Genomic DNA, 22,950 nt, shown 5'->3' on the forward strand with positions numbered 1-22,950 from the left:
GACTGGAAAAAATGTTTGCATCCCTATAGGACATAACTGTAACACAGCAGAAGCTCTTAAAAATTTACAAGGAGACAAAATAATCCATTGGAAAAATGGATAAAGAATATGAAAGCATAGTTTGCAAAAGAGGAAATCCAACAGCCAACAACCTTATGAAAAGATGATCAAATTCATTTGTAGTCAAAGAAATGCAAATAAAGTAATAATGAGATTTTACTCTATACCAATAGCACTTGCAAAAACTTTTAAAAAAAAGTTATAACACCATGGTCTGGGAAAACCTAGTGAAAGGAAGTATTTTTAATTCTATGTGCAAATGTGTATAGTTATAGTTTTCTTAGGGAAGTAGGTTAGCTTCTAAAACTAAAAATACATGTGTCCTGACCCAGTGATCTTATCAATAGAAATAAAATACCAGCATATGTAGATATATGTTTATTGAAGTACTATTTGGAGACTTAAAACTTAAAACAAACTGCTCTATAAATAGGGGAATGGCAGAATAAATCATGACATAGCTCCCCTGTGAAGCATTATGCAACAATTAAAATAATTAAAACCACAGTGAGATATCACCTCATACCTGTCAGAATGGCTATCACCAAGAAGAACACAAATAGCAAATGTTGGTGAGGATGTGGAGAAAAGGGACACCTCATACACTGTTGGTGCAAGTGTAAATTGGTGCAGCCACTATGGAAAACAGTATGGAGGTTCCTCAAAAAACTAAACATAGATTTACCAAATGATCCAGCAATTCTACTCCTGGGTGGTATCTGAAAAAACAAAACCACTAATTCAAAAAAGATACACACACCCCAGTGTTCATAGCAGTATTATTTACAACTGCCAAGATATGGAAGCAACCTAAGTGTTCATCGACAGATGAATGCATAAAGATGTGGTATGTCTATACAATGGAATACTACTCAGCATAAAAAAGAACAGAATTTTTCCATACACAGCAACATGGATGGGCTTGGAGGGCATTATGCTAAGTGAAGTAAGTCAGACAGAGAAAGACAAATACTATGTATCACTTACACGTGGAATCTAAAAAATAAAACAAACTAGTGATATAACAAAAAAGGGGGAAGATTCAGATATAGAGAACAAACTAGTGGTTGGTTACCAGTGGGGAGTGAGGGAGGGGCCATATGGGGTGGGGGAGTAGGAGGTACAAACACTGGGTGTTAGACAGGCTTCAAGGACATATTGTATAACATGGGGAATGTAGCCAATATTTTGTACTAACTGTAAATGGAATATAACCTTTAAAAATTGTATTAAAAAATTAAAAACAAAACAAAGTAAAAACCCAATTAAGTAGGCTAGAACTTTTCACTTGGGAGAAATTTCCCCAAGGTATTGCTGGGAGAATAAAGCAAGGAACAGAAAAGAATATATATGTTTTTATTTTTGTAAAACAATGATCTAAAACACTACATATGTGTTATGTGTGTGCGTGTGTAAAGGTATGCTTGTGTATGAGTATATAAATTCTAAAAATATATATATAATGACACATAGCGGGTGGTAAACAGAGGGAGTGTAAGGACTCGGAACTATGGAAAAAGAGAAGTTTCCAAAGGTATGAAAATTTTGAATTTTAAAAACTATATCTGAATTTTTTAAAGTATATATGAAAATTCACTTATATGTGTTTATACATAAACATTTTTTAGACAGGATAACCAGACTTTATGTGATATGGATCAAACAATGATTCAGAAATTAGTAGATGACTCTTTTAATTTCACCTCTATTGCTCATAGACTCTCTGACCTTATGCTAATCATTTAATCTTTCTGCACCCCACATTAACTTACTGGCAAAATAAGTTACATGATTTCTAAGGACCCTTCCAGCTCCAAAATTCAAAGATCCTATTTCCTTGCATGTGATGGATAATAAGTCAAACAGCACCATCTTAACTCTGGCTTAAGGGTCAAAATTGTAGACAAAGGCAAATGTGGTTGGGCCAAGATTTTGAAAGAAAGAATTTGATATTTTGGTTCAATGTTATTTGGTTGATCTATATCATAAGAAATCTAACAATAAATCCAACTTATTTTCTTCCCTGAACCAGCTCTTCCTTCTAACTTCATTATTCATATTAATGGGTTAAATTTTTTCCCATCCTGGGTTCTGACTGCTTTTTGTTCATACAAATCATTCCCCAGGTTTATGTGCCATTTCTTCTTTTCTGGAGTCTTCTGTTGCAATCATTTGTTGTGCCCAAGCCCATCTTTCCTCTCCCTCTTTTGCCTCTGTCTCTATAATACCTTTAGTGCCACACTCTGCCCTCCTCACCCTCAAAAAGCCTACCCATTTTTCAAAGCCCCACTTAAACCCCGTATCCTTCCTGAAGGGCTTCTAAGGACTTTCAGGTCATAAAGTCTCTCTCTCTCTCTTTAAAATCCTACAGCTATGGTCCTCTGTGTCCCTTGAATTGTGCTTTTTGTGTACGGTTGCTACTTGTGTAAATGCCTGATTTCTCCAAAAGTACTTCAGCCCCAGGAGGGAAGGGGACAAACTTATTGATTCTTTTTTGTTCACTCTGCAGGACACAGTGCAGGGTCTTGTGCATAAAAAGGTGTTAATTGATCCCATTTCCCTCCAAAAATGGCCATTATTAAGCCCTGCCAAACTTCAAAATAATACAAAATTTTAACCCATGACATGAAATATTAACGAAAACACAATTTAAAAGAGTGCTATTTTTGGAAGTAAGTAAATGACTGTATCTCATTTATGAGACTTTATGTATCTGTAATCCAGATTTAGACCATTGAAAACAAGCACATTGGACATCTGCTACAAAAAAGGTGGAAGGTCTCATAAATTCAGGAGTAAAGAACATCTCTGTCTTATATGGCTGGAGCCAAGAAATCTGGCTTTCTAGAAAGGACTGTAAAACATGAACAACTCAAAGTTCAGCAACCGAAAGTTGAAAGACTTAGAAAAGCTGAGGGACTTCATAAAACTCTCAGAAGTCAGAATTTATCTCCATTTCCCACAGAGAGCTGATGGTACTAGTTCACCTTTGAAAGGATGTTTTCTTTTGTTTGTTTTGTTAACAGAGGATAAATTATCCATCAATTCAAGAATCAAGAAGAAAAGCCCTGATTGCTTGGATACGCTTGTAATTCAAAATCTCTTGATTCAGACAGAAAATCAACACTACTCTGAAAAGATCTGCTATTGTAATTGTCACAGCATTTCCACGACCCCAGGAGAGACTGCCTAAGCTCAGAAACAACCCTCCTCCCCGATTACCCCCACTCTTCTCAACCAAATAGTGGAAATCCATAGTCTCTAATAGGTTAGACAAATAGGTCATTTAAAAATGTAATTACTTGATGGTTTAGAGTGAGGAGTAAAAATCTTTAAAATCAACGGGAGTCCATTGTGATAAGATTTAATAACCTCTGAAAGCGAGGTTGCAAACAAGTGGTCCACAGACTGAATGAATACCTTCTGCAGATGTATGTGTGTGTCCTGTGTGGTTTTTCCCTTCTCTGCTCTCCTTTCCCTTTCTCTTTCCCCCTCTTTTCTTCTCTTTCCCCTCTTCCCTCTCTTTTCTTTCCTTGTCCTTTGAATTAAAAAGATCTTTCGTAAAAATCCAGATTTCTCTTGCTTCTCTTTAAAAAAAAAACACCTCAGAAAGTATCCATTTCCAGATGGCAACACTACATGGCGCTGATAAAGGCCATCCCTCTAGAAGGCAGGGACACTCCAGAACCCAGAACCCCCAGCCCTCACTTACCCTCCTTGTTTACCTTACTCACTTGGGTTCCTATGGGCAGCTAAGTTTGAGAGCTTTATTCTAAGAGTGCTGACACAGTAGACTTCTCAACCTAACTTTTAGTTTGCTGAGGGCAGTTCAGCACTGTGTTTAAGAACATGGACCCTGGGGCAACCCAGGACATATTTCACGGAACTAGAACAAATCATAATAAAATTTATATGGAACCATCAAAGACCTAGAATTGCCAAAGCATTACTGAAGAGAAAGAAAGAGGCTGGACGAATAACTCTCCCAGACTTCAGACAATACTACAGAGCTACAGTCATCAAGACAGCATGGTATTGGTACCAAAACAGACATATGGACCAATGGAACAGAACAGAGAGCCCAGAAAGGAACCCACAAACTTTTGGTCAACTAATCTTCAACAAAGGAGGCAAGAATATACAATGGAATAAAGACAGTCTCTTCAGCAAATGGTATTGGGAAAACTGGACAGCAGCACGTAAAACAATGAAGCTAGAACACTCCCTTACACCATACACAAAAATCAACTCAAAATGGATCAAAGACTTAAACATAAGACAAGATACAATAAACCTCCTAGAGGAAAATATAGGCAAAACATTACCTGACATACATCTCATAAATTTTCTCCTAGAAGAAATAAAAGCAAGAATAAACAAATGGGACCTAGTGAAACTTACCAGCTTCTGCACAGCAAAGGAAACCATAAGTAAAACAAAAAGACAACCTATGGAATGGGAGAAAATTTTTGCAAGTGAAACCGACAAAGGCTTGCTCTCCAGAATACATAAGCAGCTCATATGACTCAATAAGAAAAAAATAAACAACCCAATCCAAAAATGAGCAGAAGACCTAAACAAGCAATTCTCCAAGGAAGACATACAAATGATCAATAGACACATGAAAACATGCTCAATATCACTAATTATCAGAGAAATGCAAATCAAAACTACAGTGAGGTATCACCTCACACCAGTCAGAATGGCCATCATTCAAAAATCCACAAATGACAAATGCTGGAGAGGCTGTGGAGAAAAGGGAACCCTCCTTCACTGCTGGTGGGAGTGCAGTTTGGTGCAGCCACTGTGGAAAACAGTATGGAGATTCCTCAAAAGACTAGGAATAAACTTACCATATGACTAGGAATCCCACTCCTGGGCATATATCCATAAGGAACCCTACTCCAAAATGACACCTGCAAATGTTCATAGCAGCATTATTTACAATATCCAAGACATGGAAAGAGCCTAAATGTCCATCAACAGATGACTGGATAAAGAAGAGGTGGTATATTTATACAATGGAATACTACTCAACCATAAAAACTGAAACATAACGCCATTTGCAGCAACATGGATGCTCCTGGAGAATGTCATTCTAAGTGAAGTAAGCCAGAAAGAGAAAGAAAAATACCATAGAGATCGCTCATATGTGGAATCTAAAAAACAAACAAATAAACAAACAAAGCATAAATACAAAACAGAAATAGACTCACAGACATAGAATACAAACTTGTGGTTGCCAAGGGGGCAGGGTGTGGGAAGAGATAGACTGGGATTTCAAAATTGCAGACTAGATAAACGAGATTATACTGTATAGCATGGGGAAATATATACAAGATCTTATGGTAGCTCACAGAGAAAAAAATGTGACAATGAATATATATATGGTCATGTATAACAGAAAAATTGTGCTGTACACTGGAATTTGACACAACATTGTGAAATGATTATAAATCAATAAAAAATGTTAAAAAAAAAAAAAAGAACATGGACCCTGGGGCAAGAATCCCTGGATTAGAATATGAGTTTCACTACCTAACTCTAGGTTTGTGTGCTTAGGCAAGTAAGTTAACCTCTCAAAGCCCCAGTTTAATCCATAAATTGAGGATAATAGTAACAGTACACAGCCTCATTGGGATGCTGTGAGGAACAGACAGCATTTAGAACAAATAGTGCCTTGGCACCTGTTAAACACCATATAAGTGTTAGCCTCTTTAAAAGAGCCTCAATTTTAAATTTTGATCTGTGTTGGAGAAAAAAATTATTCTGACACTTGTTAAAATGATAAGGAAGACTTTATTCAGGACTATTGCAATAGGTGTCAATCCTATGGCAGGAGGAGAGAGAGACCGAGCTCAGCCCCAAATTCAACAAGAACAAGTGGGATTTATAAGCAAGGAGTGGGTTTGTAGGGGAGGGGTAGTCAGTGGATGCAAAATTATTAAGAAGAGATGACATGGATGGGAGAGTGTTGCTGAAGGTAGGTCAGGTGATCAGGTATTAACTGGGAGACGATGAAGGATGAAGAATTTGATTGGAAACTGAGAATGATCAGATACCATGGGTGGGAATATTCTCTCTAAACTGGCTTAGTAGGATTCTTGCTAAAACTGGACTCTGCAAGGACAGACATGGAAGCCCAGGACTGAGGCCTAATTAAGAAGTGGGCTCAGAAGAGCCCGATTAAAGTTTGGTCAAGGAAGGAGTCCTTATCATCTCATCAGCACCAGCAAATATGGGTTTTCTTATAAGACTCTCTGGAGCATTTTGACTTCTTTCTGAAGTGGGCATGAATCACACAGAAGCTAATGGCATCTCTAAGTGAGTCTGCCTTCAAGTCTGATGGAAACTGGACTCATGATAGCAGGTCCCTGTGGTGCTCTGCCCTTAAAATTGAACCAAGATTTAAAGCCTTGTTCCAGCCATACAGCAAAACTGCAGGGAAGACCTTACTGACATTTTACAATGAAAGAAACTGAGGTCCAGAGACTAAGTAACCTACTCAAGGCTGAGTACATTGAATTCCTGTTGAACTGAATTCTAATGAATGGGAATGCCTGGGCCCCTTCTATGCCGCTTCCTTTTATCTGTAACTCTGGAAAGAAAATGGAAAGAAAGAAAAAAAAAGTATCTATCTATCTATTGATCAATCTACCCATCTATCTTCAGAAGAGAGGGAAACTTCTTTTCGTAAATGGTTTGCAACTAAGCGGCAGCCTGGATGGTACTAAAACCGACTACAATGACATTCACCACTGGTCACTTTATGAAAAGCCCGGCTTGCTGAAAGCTGCCACTGCCACCACTCATTCTGAAAATAGTGGGTTCCACTGCTCTGCCAAACGCTGCCTATTTTCATAACAGACACCCAGGCTTAATAAGACAAGCAGCAGGGAATCTCAGCCCTTTGTGGCTTGCTCCAAAGCTGCTCTGGTGGGAAGAGCATTAGATGGAAGAATGGAGAGACCTGGACCAGCGAGGTGCTGATATCCTGCACGTCACGGCAATCATTCTGTGGGCAGCAATGACCTCTGCCCACTTCAGAACGGCCGCACAGCTAGAACAAGGGCTTCAGGAGGCCATCAAATCTCTTTAGTGACATTAGGGAAGTGTTATAGGGACCTTGGCGTCCCTGCCTCCACCCATCTGACAGCAGCTTTCAGCCTTCAGAGGGAGATAAAAAGACCCTTAGAGGACAGGTAGGCGAGAGGTAAGAGACTATTTCATCCTCACGCAAAGGATAAAGAAAAAAAAGTCAGCTGGCATCTTATTCAATCCGATTTTATTTGCTTGCTTTAATCGGGAACCTTTGCCTAGATCATTTGCATTCTGAACCCTGCAGAGCCTGCCAGTGCACATTTTTAAGGAGCGGTGATTCAATCCCAGGAAACACCCACAGGCTAGGAAGAGCAGAGCCTTCTTTTCTTTAAAAAAAAAAAAAAAATCATACCCTCACACTAACAGCTGCCTCAAATGCACTCTTCAAAGGTACCAGCTGAAAAATTGGTTCTTCCCTTCGAACTGCGTCTAAAGCAAATCAGAAGGGCTGTGTTGCTTGGTGCCACCAACCATGACAGGTGGACCTTCAGGTATAATGGCTCCTTTAATAATGGCTCATGAGAAATGAGCGACATCTCTACCCTCTTCAGTTCGTCTTGTGTTCCACAGCGTTTTAGAAAAACATACGCATGGCTCGTTATCTCATTGAATTCCATGGTAAGCAGGGCGGGGCAAAAACTAGGAAGTATAAAAGGGCTTTAAGAAGCACGAAGACCCCCAATATATCTTCCCTCTTTTGTCAAATACGGTTTGAACAGATGGCTTCTAAATTCACACCCGATTAGAATCCTACAGTACAGCAAGCACTTACTTATCGCTTTCGATATTCCAAACACTGTGTGAACTTATTTTTTGTGTGAACTTATTTAACCCTCAGAACAACTCTAGGAGGTTGGTCCTACTCTGAGTTCCACTTTGCAGAGCTGGAAACTGAGGCAAGTTCATGCAAGCAGTAAGTGGAAGAGACCAGGTTTCAATCCAGACCATCTGGCTCAGAGTCCACGTTGTTAACTAACTTTACACAGGCGAGAGATGGGCATTTTTTCTGGAGGCAAACCCAATGACCTGGGCAAGAAGCAACATCAGACAATAAAAGAAACAAGAGGAAACTCAGAAAACATAGTCTCGAAACCACTGTCCTAGTTCAAGCTAATAGGGGTAGACTAGGCAACACAGAAGTTCCTGCTCTTCTTAACAATTAATCCAACCTCCCAGTTTCTGAGAAGCTGGTAAAAACTGCGGACTCTCTAGAAACACACAACGTGCACACACACATGCCTGTCTGCAGATAATTTTAGGGGGGTCGTGTCTGGAAACCCTTCCAGGACTGCTTATTAATGTCCTCTTGTCTTGTCTAAGGCATCGGAAAAATGTCACAAAATGGAATTTACCTGCCTCAAAGAGTTGTTACAGAGTTTAAGTGAAATACCCTGCGTGGTTCATGGAGGATAACAGATACACCGCCATGAATTATTAGTATTAATTTAAAAATATTATTTCGGCATCATTTGCCCAAGAAGGCAAAAACTATGCAATCTATTTATACAGAGTCTGCCTTAAATGGTCCAACACTTGAAAAGTTGACTATACTTTCTCCCAAACCCCTGCCCAAAGACTATCATTTGAAGAGGAAAGTTTGATCCAACTTGAAAATAAACACAATAATGAGCTCTATTCTTTTTAGATAATGTTGTAAGGGGACAGGACCCTGTCCCCACCCCCACCCCCAACCCCTACCTCTTGTTTATAGAAAAGCTGAAGTATCCAGGCCTCCCTGAGTCCTAGAAGATCAGGTTAAAACAGGTGATTAGGACAAGCCTGCAGGCACTGGGGGATGGCAACGACTCTGACCACCTATCTCAACAATTAACTGAGATTATTCCTTCATTTCCCTTTAAAACTTTCATGGCTGAACAGAATCTTTGGAGGTGTTTTTTAGGGGGGATGCTAGGTCCACCAGATTGCTGGCATTCTGATTAAAAGCAACCATCCTTTTTGTTACCAAGGCTGTTGCCCCTAGAATCACACCTCTGCCTCTCCCTCAAATAGAAACCAATTATTCTTATCTGAGTCTCAGGAGGCAATTGCAGAGAAGAAATAAGAGCTGGTTAGAACCCAGTCCAAGATGGTGGAGGAGGTGACTTCCAGTGGACCCTGAGCCTCATGATATGCTCACTGTAATGTATTAACATGCTAAGTGACACACCCAACAGGGCCATGGCAGTTGACGACTACCAGGAGAACGACTGGGAAGTCCATACAAGGTCTGAAAGACACCAACAAGGGCTGATTGGCTCCAGCACAGTGATGGAGGACATGATGGCAGGAGCCTTCCGCAGAAGTCCACGTGGCCCGACCTGGGCCGGAGCTGTCCCTACAGCCCATCTTAGCTGACGGCTCCCTGCTTGAGTGCCTCTTCCACACTCGAGTGCTTTTCTTTCCTTCTCTCTGCTCCAGCACTTTCCTTCCCTTTCCTCTTTTGAGAAATAAAAGCAGTTTCTGCTCTGTCCCTCTGCCTCAGCTGTGAATTCTTCCCAGCCAGCAGGCAAGGAGCCACACTTTGGTGGGCCTCCCAATTTAGGGGTCTCACTACCACCTAACAAGGTGGGAAATGTGAACTTTTGGGTTCTGTCTCAGCAAAATCAAGACTCAGGTCTTAGTAACCTTCAAAAATTAACCCTTCAACAGCTCCACTTTCCTGCCTGTGGAGATAATTCATAGCTAAATATCAAACTGGCTGTTTAAAAAAATGCCTTAAAATGTATGTTTTTAAACTTGAACATTTCAAGGGAAAAGATGATTAAAATGTTTAAGTTTTGTTTTTTTTTACCTTCCCTCATCAAGCTGTCTCTTACTATTTACTTGGTTTGCCTGATAGATGCTCAGATCTGAATGTTTTCCTCTTGCAACTTGGCTTTGAAGGACTTCAACTACAAGTTTATTTTAATTGCAAAGAGAAGGCAACAGGGATCTCAGGGCTAAATGGTAGTTAAACAACCAGCTATTAGAAATCAACCTAGCAGTTCTGCATTTGCATTTTAAACTCCTGTTAGATAGGATCAAAGCTGCCCCACGTCCCAATTTTCTGCAAGATATATTTGGCGCCACTCAGCCTTACAAACAAGTTTTCTTGTCCTTGCCTAGTTCTCCCTGACCTTGCTGATCCAGTGCCTCTCCCCATCCTCTCGCTGAGAACTTCCCCGACCCACACCAGGGGCCTCTCCTAAAACCTGGCCTCCGCTCCACCTGCTTCCTTTTGGCATAGTGCCTCCCCCATGTGCGTGGGTCTGAAGTGGGCGCTAAGCGGAGACCCATTAAAGCTGACTAGTGATATCTGCTTTTAGCTCAAGTCAGACACTGGGAGGAGTCTCTCCTCTGGCCCTGACCCTGCGGCCTTCAATCCTGGTGAGCCATGCGGAGGTGTCTGGTGGCAGCGTTTGAGGTGATGGACACAAATGTGAAAAAGGGAGTGTGCACGGAGCCGGTCAGCCTGGCTCTGCACCCCTAGAGAACCCAGGCGGCGGGAGACCCGATTTAGCAAGGAGATGCATCTCTCAGGGCCCGGCACCTGGCTCTTCTGCTGTGCCTAAGGACCCCAGTGTCAGAGAGCATCTTTGAATAGTTTCTCTGCTGAGGTCAGAACGTGCTCTGGGTGTGCTCTGAGTTGTGATTAAAGAAAAGAGAAAGGAAATCAAACAACCTGTCACTCTCCTGCTTTATAGTCTGTAAAGTACTAAGTCAAGCCTCAAGAGGTCCTTAAAGTCTTAATGATTTTTGCCCCTAAGGAGATTTCAATCCATTTGAGGAGACAAGACAAATTCAATCAGAAGCTATAAATGAGCAAGACAGTATATAATTCAGTGACAAACGCTGTGGTAATAAAGTACACTTTCTGTAAGTTTAAGTCAGGGAGATGGCCCATGTTTCTTTTCCAATTGACACTTCCTGATACAGTTCTTCTGTAGGCTAGAAAAAATTACCTAAGTCAAAAGAAAACTGGACATTTGAAATTAAGAGAAAGGTGGAGCAGGTAAGAGTGAAAAAAAAAAGGTCTGTAATTCAAAATAAAATAATCCCTTAAGTCACACTGAGACAATCAGAAAGTACTCTTAACATCCACTCATTCATTTAATAAGCTGAGTGCCTTCTTTGTGCCAGATATTCAGGATACAAATAAAAATAAGATACATTCATGTTTTTGAGGAGCTCACAGTTCCTATAAATCATTAATTTTAATATAATATAAATGTAAAAGAAACAAAAACCAAGAGTACTGTGGAACCATGGAGCACTCGTTATTTTACTTGGCTTTCACCTGAGATCAGAGTCAAGGACCCATGGCTTTGTAAGATGCATGTATTATGATTGGGAGGATGTAGACACAGGGTGGATTTTCTCCCCTCCGCACTATGGACATTTTGGACCAGATAACTCTCTGTGGAGAGAGAAAGAGGGAGGGACCATCCTGTGCACATCAGGTTTTGCAGTATCCCAGACCTCTACCCACGACATTCCAGCAACACCTCTACCTCCCAGTGGTGATGATAAAAAATGTCTCCAGGCATTGCCAAATGTCTCTGGAAGGCAAAACTGTCCCCAGGTGAGAACCAATAATCTGGGAGATGAACATATTCACCTTGAATAGAAAGAAACATCTTTAGAACGACTACCTGTAAGTTGATGTGAGAGACTCTGAACTTACTCTAGCTATATACGATAGTGCTTCAATACAATGGTATATTAACAGCCAAATCTAGTAATAATGAAACTCTTCATGTATTGATACGGAAGAGTCTCCAAAATATACTGGTAAGTAAAATGACAAAAAAAGCAAGCAAAACACGTTGACAGTTAAAAAAAAAAACACCCCAAGATCTAGAGCAGTATGTTTACTATGCTACTGATGCAGGAAAACAGATGTGGGGCATGAGAAGGGCCATGTCCCAGGCTTTGGTTGAGCCCCTGGGATGCGCCCCAACAAGCGTGGGTCCTTGGCTTCAGGCAGGGAAGAATTCAAGAGCGAGCCACAGTTGAGTAAAGGTAGATTTATTCAGAGAGATACATGGAAAGGCAAGAGAAAGGCCACGAGGTGCGGGGGTTGGGTGCTCAGATTAAAAGTAGGTACACACTCCATAGACAGAATGTGGGCCGCCTCCGAAAAGAAAGAGAAAGAGAAGAGAGAGAGAGCACGCGAGGGAGACGGGAGGTGCCAAGGTGCCATGTTGCTAGTTTTTATAGGCTTGGTGGCTTCATATGCTAATGAGTGGAAGGACCAGTCTAAGTAGCCTGGGGAAGGGGCTGGGATTCCCAGGAAATTGGCCATTTCCCACTCTTTGACCTTTTGTGGCTAGCCTTGGGACTGCCATGGTGCCTCTGGGTGTGTTATTTACCACGTTAATACATTACAATGAGAGCACAATGATGCTCAAGATCTACTAGAAGCTAAGTCTCTCAACACCTTGAGCTTCAAGGCCTGTTTCACCATTTTGATGTTAATTGCTGTAGCATTCCTTGAATGGCTGTGCCCTGCCCGCTTTCATCCTGTCTCACTACCAATTATATTAAAAAGGGAAAAACAAATATCTTTTGCTTGTATGTACATAAAATATCTCTGCAAGGAGAAGTACAAAATTACTATCAGAGGAGTGGACCTGGGTGCCTGGGGGATGTGATGGGTAGAAGATTTTTCATTCTATATCCTTTTGTACTTTTTGAATTTTAAACTATATGAATGTATTACCTATTCAAAAATAATTAAATATTTAAAAGCTAGTGCTCCCCACCTAGGCAGAACTGAACAGGCCTGCACCCTGGTGCTTTTCTGTCGGTGATGATAGATTTACGCTGATCTGTCTTTCCACACTCTTTCTATCTGCTCTTTGCTCGGCAGGGAGATCAGCCCGGAATGCAACCAGTTAAAACAAAACCATCATTTCCTTATCCCTCCTGGTTATCTACAGGCTCCAAGCTAGGCGATGTGATTATTTCTCAAAGTCAACAGCTGAGAAATGCTTTTTAAAGTGATGTCTGTTGGGCCACAAAATAAAGTTTACTTAAGTTCCTTTTCCCAGACTCTCTGACTCCTGTTTATCGGTTGATTTTTTTTTCCCCTCTCCTTTCCTATTCCTGGTAGCGCTAGCAGTTGGTCCTCAAGTCATATATCCCTCAAACCATAAATCCATGATGACCTGAAGCCAAACTGTAGGAAATTGGGTCAAAACATCAAAGAAAATGATTAAGAAACATTTATTTATTTTGTTTATATTTTGAGAATTGACTAAATGTTAAGATATAAAATTTAGAAAATGTATTTTCATTGTCAGTTATCAAATCCACCTCTTCTGTTACTACCAGGCTTAACTGAATTTATCATCTCACAACAGTGCGATATCATATTACCTGGTCTCATTTAGCCAATTCTGAAACTGTACCCTCCACTTGCTGCTAATGTTCCCTTTCTAAAACAAACATACTCTATATCACTGTTCTGCACAAAATAATTTAATGGTTCCCCATTACCTATAAAATAAGATAACTGCTCCTTAGCACAGTTTAAAAAATGTCCTTCACTATCTGATCCATTTCTCTTTAAACTGTGGTATCTTCTCTCATCATTTGTCAAACTTTACATGTTACTTAACTTGTTCTTCCAACAAAACTCAAAGAAGGGTTACGGTCTTTGTTTTACAGATGAGAAAACTAGGGCTTAGAGAAATCCAACTCACCAAAGTGGCACATTCAGTAAGTTGGAATTCAAATCCAGGTGAGTCTGATTCTAAACTCTACCACCTCCAAGAGCACAAAGTGGAAGATAAAAGTGACTTCATGATGTATGCACAAGAAATGGAAGACAGCAAGAGGGGTAAATGTGCAAACCAATTTGGAAAGATCATTTCTCCCTAAGACCTTGTCTGGTCCCATCAACCAGAAGCAATGGTCCCAGCTCTCGTCTCCTGTAGCAGTTTGTTCACTGTTTTACCAGTGACACTTTGCCCCTTTTATCTCATCCTTGGCTCTCCAGGCAGAGGGCACAACTAGTGCAAAGGCATGAGCCTGCGGGGAAGAGGGAAGAGCTGAGCAGGCAGCTGGAGCTGAGTGGGAGGGGAGGGGAGTGAATCAGGCGGAGGGATCTCACAGGGCTTCTGCAGGTCTTTGCCCACGTGTCACCTTCACAATGAGGTCCCTCCAGGCCAGCCTATTGTTAAGCTGCAAGTCCTCTGACTTCCACTCTCTGTCACTTCTCAAGTCCTACTAAGCTTCCTTATAATTCTACCTCTGGGAACCGAGCCTCAGGCAGTAAATAAAATGACTCCCAAATGTTTGTGAACAATGACGTTCACTGTCGGGTTATACGGTGAAAGCTCTCTAAACAACCTTCACCCAGCTCCCGAGCTTTCCTGTCTCAGTGTAGGAGGTACTGGTGAGGCCTGTGACTCCTGGAACCTTAGCAGCTGGTAGACCCCTCTCTGGCAGGCCCACCTGGTTCTGCTCCTGTCACTTACAGTCTATGATGACCCAGAACCAGTGGCACTTCCTGAACTTGCTCAGGCCAGTTGCCCTCATTCTTGGCACCACATCATTTAACTATAATTATATCACAAAAAAGATGTAACTTGAGTGCAAAAGTGTTTCTGTTTCTTGGAAACTAAGTTGAATGCTTTGGTAAGACTGGACAAAGGTGGGTTGCTGAAAAAAAAAAAGGAGCTTTTGAATTAGGAATGGGTAAGACAGCTGTAAAAGGGGAAAATAATTGTAAACACTTAACATTCTTATTTTTAATTAGGAATGCTTTGCCTCACTCTAACAAAACTAAAGTAGAATATTGAGTCCACTAAGAGTTTATACAAGAAAGAATATACAAAACTCCAACTAGTGATTCTGTTCTCAAAGAAAACATCTACCCTGTATCATAAGGCTAGTGAATGATGCAAACTCAAATGTTTTACATTGGAAGGAAAATCTTAGGGACATACATATCATTTTCATATTTCCTCATTTTCTCTACTTTTTGATCAGTTTTCTCAGTAAGTTGTGATGCTATAGGCAGCAAGAAATTTATATCTAATATAATATGTAGAGAAAATACACAGGTAGAAAAAATTTTAGAAGGAAATGCAAAAAATATTAGTGAGTGAATATATGGTAGGATTAAGGGTGATCTTTAAAACTCTACTCTGTTGTACTTTTAAAACCCTGGAAACGTAGTCTTATTTCAACTGTGTAAAATGTAGCAAAAAATGTAAGGAAGAATAAGAATGGAGAAACATGATTACTGCCAAGCTGAACTCCATAGTCCTGAGGTTTCCTATTTCATAACCCATGTGAAAACCTTGGGTTTCCCATTGCTAAGGATATTCATGGTGTAAAAATGGGAAGGCTGTTTCTCTCTAACGCTGCACTTCTAGACCTTGTTCTATCTCAATGCACACTCGGGGTTTTTCGTTATTACACTAGTTCTTTACCAGCTCTGCACATGAGTCCCAAGTATATAATCAGACTCCACTAGGCACCTAGGAAGGAATCTGGGGACAAACCTGCCCAGTTGAAGTAGTCTTCTATGTTGCTGCCTTAGAAGGTCTGCAGTCACCCTGACATCGAGGCATGTGATGGCTATGGTTCCACAACATTAACACGCCTGTGCCAGGAGTTGCTTATCACCACCCGTCACTGGCCCTTGACATTCCTTCCTCTCTGGGCTCCAGTCAGTCTCTGGCTTCCAGTCTAAGCCATTTCGATGCCACGGCCATTTCTCTCTTACTTCTTGTTTTAAGAAGTATTACCTCCTCTTTCTGTTTTTTAATGCCTATAAGTGCTACATGAATTTGAGTCAGACCTTGAATGACTGGGAAGATTTCAACTGTACCAAGGGGAGGAATTCAGAGGAATCCACAAAAAGAAAGACACAGACTTGGGAAAATATACTAGTTATTCAAAGAAGAGTGGGTGGTCCTGTGAAGTTAAACCTAGTGAACTTACATGCAGGGTATCACTAAAAATGCATATCAGGTAGTACAGGCCTGCAGGTGCCTGACTTACCAGATGGGATGCTATTTGGAAAACAACCAATACTGGTATGTAGTTGCACAAAACGGGCTACTGAGATGTTAGATCGGGTGAGGCCAGAAAGCCTTAATGGCTTTGTTAACAAATTTGGTTCTTTTTCTCGGTAGGCAATAGGAAGCTACAAGAGTTTTTCCAACAAGCCAGTGAGACAACTTGTCAATTGGTTCACAAAGGACACAGATTTCAAATTGCACTGACTGGCGGAAAAGAATCCACAGGTAGGGAGATCAAGTATGGGGCTACTGGCACATAAAGGTAGGGAGGAGTCCATCAATGCTGTCAACATAAAGACTACAGAGAGAAAAGGGATATGCAAACCATGGCACAGGTGGCACTGGCAGCATTTAATAACCAGTGCCATGTGGAAAGCAAGGCCAGGGAGGGAATTAAGAATGACTCCAAGATTTCATATCACAGTGATGGGGTGGATGTTGGGAAGGCTGACAAGATGATTAAAGACCAGGGACCAAGGTTGGACTGGAAGACTTTTCATGGGTGGCTGTGCCAAGGGTGGGGAGCTGTAGCTACTCCTCCACTGCCGTCTATGCTCTTCACTCACTCCAAACAAACATCTCATCATTAATTAACATCTCATGTTAATTAATACGCAGCTTCCCTTTCCAAATCCACAGGTCCTGCAACTCCCTTTTATATAGAAAATCCGGAGCCACTAGTGAGGCACGTAAGTGGTGACAGAAGGGAGAGCAGGTCTACAACCAGCAGTGTGCGGGAGCTGCCGCACACAGCTGACCTCCGTACTCGGTAACTCTGCGAGCAGCAACAGCACAGAGCTTGCAATGGGCCGTGGTGGGACTACTGACACCACAGAACCAGCAAACTACAAATCCGGGGGATGCTTTTCTCCCAGAGAGACAGTGGTTAAATATTTATACCTCTTGTGAGAAACAGGCTATGTCAGTAAGAAAATCAGTGAAGTTTGATACAAGCTCTTGGATGACTACTGTAAGGCAGAGCTGAAGGATATGGGTTGGAAGGAGGGAAGTGGTGAAGCATGTTTGAGGTTTGCTTTATATACATGCTATCACAGTTCAAGGAAGGTGGGATGGCAGAATTTATTTCCACGTGGAAGGACCCTCTACACCTTTCTAAGTTAGTAATTGGTTCCTTGAAAGGAACATTTCTTCTGATTTTTAAGACAATATTTAATACTCTGGTACAAATGATATTTTTCAGAGATGACCACCATAGGTGGTTCCTACTTCTCACCCTTCCTGCTGGGTTTCCTCTACAAATTTAGTTAATTATTCTACTGAGTAATAATGATTTTTTTTCCAGTAGACTAGCATGCTTCATGTGTGAAGCAGTTATTAAAAAGAGGGCAACTCACCTCAATAGTGTATCACTAAACGTCTCTTTCACGGCACGTTTCTGGAATTAGGTCTGTATTAAGAAGTCTACCCCATCCCTCCACAACCCTATCTGCCTGGTCTTGCTCTTCCTTCCCCCAAAAGGCTAGTGCAGTTTGTATCCACTCTTCTTATAGTGAATCATTTCTAAGGCTTAATCTCTCAACTAGGACATTTATCACAGAAATTGTTAACCACAGCAGGCACAATATAAGAGGTGATTGTGTCTAAATGAAATTTTGGTTGGATTAAGGTCAAGATACCCGTTACTTAGAACCATATTCTCCCATACAGGACAAAACACAGTTCTTCAAGCCTACTCAAGTGTTGAAAAAAAAAACAAACAAACTATAGATTGAACAACAGCAATTCCCATTTCATTTTCAAGAAAATGATTAGACACTACCAAAGAATCCAATCTCTTGTTATGTGGTCTGACACATAATTAGTGCTCAAAAATGTCTGTGGAGAGACAGGAATATTTTTCTGTAGCAGTAGGGTTCTCATTGCACTAAGCTGCAAGCCAAGTATTTGAGGAACCAAGACAATACATGTCCTTTTCACTTAAAATCTTGTTTTAGAACTGTCAGCTTAATTTAACCAATTGACAGCATGGAAATCTTGAGTATTTATTTATTCTTAGTCAGCTTGGGTATCTCTCATTCTCATTTGGGGAGAAATATTACCTGAAACCTGTTGATTAATTACCATTTCAAAGTTACCAAAGCAGAAGACATAGTGACATGAAAAAGTATAAAGGAAGTGAGGAAAGAGATGTGGTAAATTTATTTACCATAAAAAGGACAAAAGGAGTGGGAGAAACAGGGATACAAGGCTTCCCTTTATCTGATGGCCTTAGTACAGCTCCTCAGGGATGAAGAAGGTGGCTTCGCATTGCTAACCTCTGGGCTCAATATAAAATCTGGTGAGTAAGTCAGCCTCCCTGTAATTTGCTTTGACGCTAAGTAAACAAAGATCAGTTCATTAGAATCAAATTAACTTATCAAAGTTGCCAGACAAATGTAGACCTCACTGTTTGGAAATACAAATGGTTCATCTATTTCTTAATCTTCCAAACATATTTTTTCTTATGTGTGTTGTACCACGTTTGGCATTTTTACTTTTTCATTTGCAATGACACCTGTTCTATAAATCTCATGCATCAAGATACACCTTGGAGAAACAATAACTAATCACATATACTGCTAAGGGCCGAGCGAATGACAGAAAACAAGATGCAGAAGCTGGACTGTGATGCAGCAGAGAAGGAGACGAATGTATTGTAAAAGTGGCAATTGAGGGAGAAGGCAAACATTCCCAGTGCTCAAGGGGAGGTGCAGTGCTGAGCCTGGGAATCAGGAGGCTGTGACAACACAAACACAGTCTGTCAGGCTAAGGAAAGTTGAGTATTGTTCTGAAGAATGTACATGCTGCCATAGAAGTTAACGATGTGCTATGATGTGGAAACATATTTTATTGAGCACCTACTATGCTCTAGTGTTCTTACGTCCTAAAGACTGCCGAAGCATCACCTCATTTCAAACCCACAATAACCCTATGAGGTAGTGCTCATTTAACTCACATTTTAGGGCTGATGAAACTGAAGCTCAGCAAATTTAATGAACTCACCCAATGTCAATAACTAGCTAGTAAGCAACACTGCTGACTTACAGAGCTCAGTTTTTTTTTCAGCTCATCAAAGTGCTAGAAATAGGAATGAGGCACACTGGGTAGCAACGGCAGCATCAAAGACCAGTCGGCAGTACACGGGATATGTGGGGTATGCTGCAGGGAGTGCAGGAGACAGGATGGACAGGTGCTGAAAAGAGCAGTCTGGAGAGGCAGTGAGAAGGGAAGTGAAAAGAGGAAGACATGGATCAATACACCTTTTGAAGGAAGAATTACCAGGACTCAAACTCTAACTGCTTGGAGAGGATGATGGAGAAAACAAGGACCCAGAGACTGGCTCTGCATGTTGGTGAGAAGGCTGTAAAAATCAGGTTTTTAACATAAGACTGCAGGAAGCGGGTGGAAAGGGGAAGGCAGTGAAGTCACAAAATGGCAACAGCTGGTGTTGGTATTGAGACGGGTCATGCTTTACCACACTACACATACCTCTGCCAATCATATAAGGAACTTCCCTTCAGAGTGTTACGGTCGGTCCTACCATGTGTTACGGTCGGTCCTACCATTATGGTAGTCACGATTGTCACAGCACTTACTATTTTAAGAGTTAGAAAAATAAAATTTTCTTTTCACGTTTTCAATTAGTCTTCGGGCGTTCAACTCAAACCTCCATTTCCCCTGATTTTGTTTGGTACTTTACCGATGGCATGTTTCTAATTGTTTTAAAACAATTGTGGTAAATGGGTTTTTTGCTTCAGTGGGAAAATTAAGGTATCACTGAATTTCTCTGTCAATGTATTAGCTATACCAGTGGATTTCAAGCTGTTTTGACCCAATTCAGTGTAAAAAAATAATTACCTCACAACCCAGTACGCACATTTGTATTCAACTGTTTATCTAGTCCACTAACATAAAATGGTAGTAAAAACAATACTTTTGATATTTCTATTTAATTCCATTCCACTTAAAAATGCTGACTAAAACCTGCCAAGTTGGTATCTATAGTGATCCAAAGATTGACAGAGAGCTTAACTTGGAATTCCAAATAAGAGGTAGCCATGTGTTCCACTTGGGCCTCTGGTGTCCAACACAGAATCCAACACGTAGAGCTTTAGAAATGTTGAAAATAAGACAGAGGGAGGGAATCACATCTTTTTGGTGGATCATTTATTTTTCTTAATGAGAAAGATTTGGTAAATTCACTACATGTCTCTGCAAGTTTAGTAAATTTGTTCCCAAGTCCCAGATAGTCCCGGTTATAGCATTAATCCAATAGCCATGATAAACTGGGCTTTAAATCTCCTGAAGATCATGAGGACAGGCTTGGGAGCTGTAGATGTGGCCAGAGGAGCTTCAGCCTCTCTGACAAGCACTGTGTCCTGGTGGCTTCTACATTTTCCAGTAAGGGGCCAGGCAAATTGTGTGCATGTGTGTGTGCTCACACGTGCATGTGCAGTGTACACGTGGGGGTGGTGGGGAGGAAAGCAACTAACCTAAGAGTAAAGCAGTGCCTTTGTCTGAGAAGAGAGCACACATAGCAGGCAGGTTTGGCTCTGCAATTTGAGGATCAGAACAAAAGCTGCATACCTACTTTTCAATTTTTACCAGTGATGCCTACCTTTTACTATTCAAGATCTTCTCACCCATAATAAAGTAAATAGCATCCTCCCTGCCCAGAGCCAGCATCCACTCAGTGCTGTATGGGGTTAGTATTTTCTTTGACCTTAGGTTGTATTGGAGTACCTTGGAATCAACAGAAAAAAAAAAGGAATTCAAACAGAGATAAAAGACAAAAGGGTAGCTCTCCTCCCTTCTTTGGAACAGATTCGGATTTGCGGACAGTTGGATAAGATCCGCTCTGGCAGCTCTGTTGCCTGGACTGACATGGGGATAATTGTGTCCACTCCTGGAGGAGGAGGCAAATGCAGCCCTCCTTCCTCCTCACTCATTTCCTGCCAGCCCTGCAAAGAGCTGCAGAAAAAAATGATTGTGCAACCCCTTCCTCGGCTGTTATTTATTTCTTCCTTAATGAAACAGACCTTTGTTTGCCTCCTCGTCCACGTCACCAGTAGTGACGGACTGTAATGTCGTCACCGTAATGCAATCTGGGATCCTAATCACTGGTTAATATTTGCCAACACATTTCATAAAGAAAAAAAGAAAAACAAACCCCCGATCTGCCTAACTGATCTTAACAGTGGGTCAGCTTCATGTGGAGCTCTCAGTTCCATAACAAGTAATGTCTACAAGTAACCTAGGCCAGGCAGACTTAATTTCAAGGGAAGGATCTGTGAGCCTTACCTGTCTTAAGAGACCTCAAATTCCAGGAAATTCTGACTTAAATTAGTAGAACAGGGATAAACAGGATGACCTGTCTCAAGCTATCTTGTCCATCTGCCATATAACAAGTAATAGAGTATTTTTGGGATACTAACAATGAATTACCAACATTCTTTCATATATATTTAGTGATCATCTACTATGCACCAGGCATAATCACGTGTAATTGTATTTTATATAATTTTTACTACCCTTATTTATTCTACCAACTGTGTATACACTGATCTTTTAAAAAATCAATTAATTTTATTACCATATAGTTGACTTACAATATTGTATTAGTTTCAGGTATACAACAGTGATTTGATCATTTTTATAGCTTACACACCATACAAAGTTATTGCAATATTATTGGCTACATTCTCTGTGCTGTACATTGCATTGCTATGACTTATTTATTTTAGAACTGGTAGTGTGAACTTCTTAATTCTCTTCACCTATTCCACCCATCCCCTGACTGCCTCTCTCCTAAGAGGGCAACCACCACTTTGTTCTCTGTATTTGTCTGTTTCTTTTTGTTACATTTGTTTTGTCTTTTAGATTCCACATATAAGTGCAAATATGCACTGATCTTTAGGTCCCTTTCAGAATATTTAACTGAATTATTACAGTTTTGCTAATGACATTCTAAGTCAATTTTTAACACAATCTTTCTTCATTATAGATCCCTTTCATTAATTACTATTGCACTAGTCATTTATTATTGCTTACAATTTGGATTTCCCTTTCCTTACTATTTATACATGTAGAGAGACTAGTTGAAAAAGATACCATCAGTATTTTGTTTCTTTTAAAAAAATTATACAATAGAAATAGATATATTGATATCATATCCTTTCTATAAGAAGATATAAAAATGGAATGAGGGCCATGGTGGCCCATGAGAAGAAGGAAAGAACTGGGGTAGAAAGATAAAGAGAAGTTAATTAATTACTTAATTAACTAAAGAAGATGGGGTCCTTTACAGACTAATGCTCATCAACTGAGTTGAGAAATATGATTAACTCAGACATCAACAATACAATATACAATATTCTAAGTTTTAGAATACAAAAAATTTAAAGAAGCTTTAAAAAATTCCTAATCTCACTCCAGAAGCACTATTAGTCTTTATTCTAAATTAAGCCTTTATTTTTAAAAGCAGTTTAACATTTACAGCAAAAGTGATAGGAAGATATACAGATTTTTCATATCTCCCTGTCCCTAGACATGCACAGCCTCCCCCACTATCCACATCCCCCGCCAGAATGGTACATTTGTTATAAAAGATGAACCTACAGGAACACATCATTATCACCCAATGTCCATATTTACATTAGGGTTCATTCTTGGTGTTGTACATTCTATGGGTTTGGACAAACGTATAATGACAATGTATCCATCATTAGGTACCATTCAGAGTATTTTGTGTCCTATTTCACTCTGAGCTCCA

At 40.4% G+C, this 22,950-nt stretch overlaps 1 protein-coding gene across 1 annotated transcript in view; it reads right to left on the reverse strand.

The window, feature by feature from the left end:
* The window catches only part of GPRIN3 (GPRIN family member 3), a 62,606-nt gene that overhangs the window by 3,955 nt on the left and 35,701 nt on the right, over positions 1-22,950 (reverse strand). The gene's annotated exons all lie outside the window — the stretch shown is intronic.

This window comes from Vicugna pacos, chromosome 2 (assembly GCF_048564905.1).
Source record: "Vicugna pacos chromosome 2, VicPac4, whole genome shotgun sequence".
NCBI lineage: Eukaryota > Metazoa > Chordata > Mammalia > Artiodactyla > Camelidae > Vicugna > Vicugna pacos.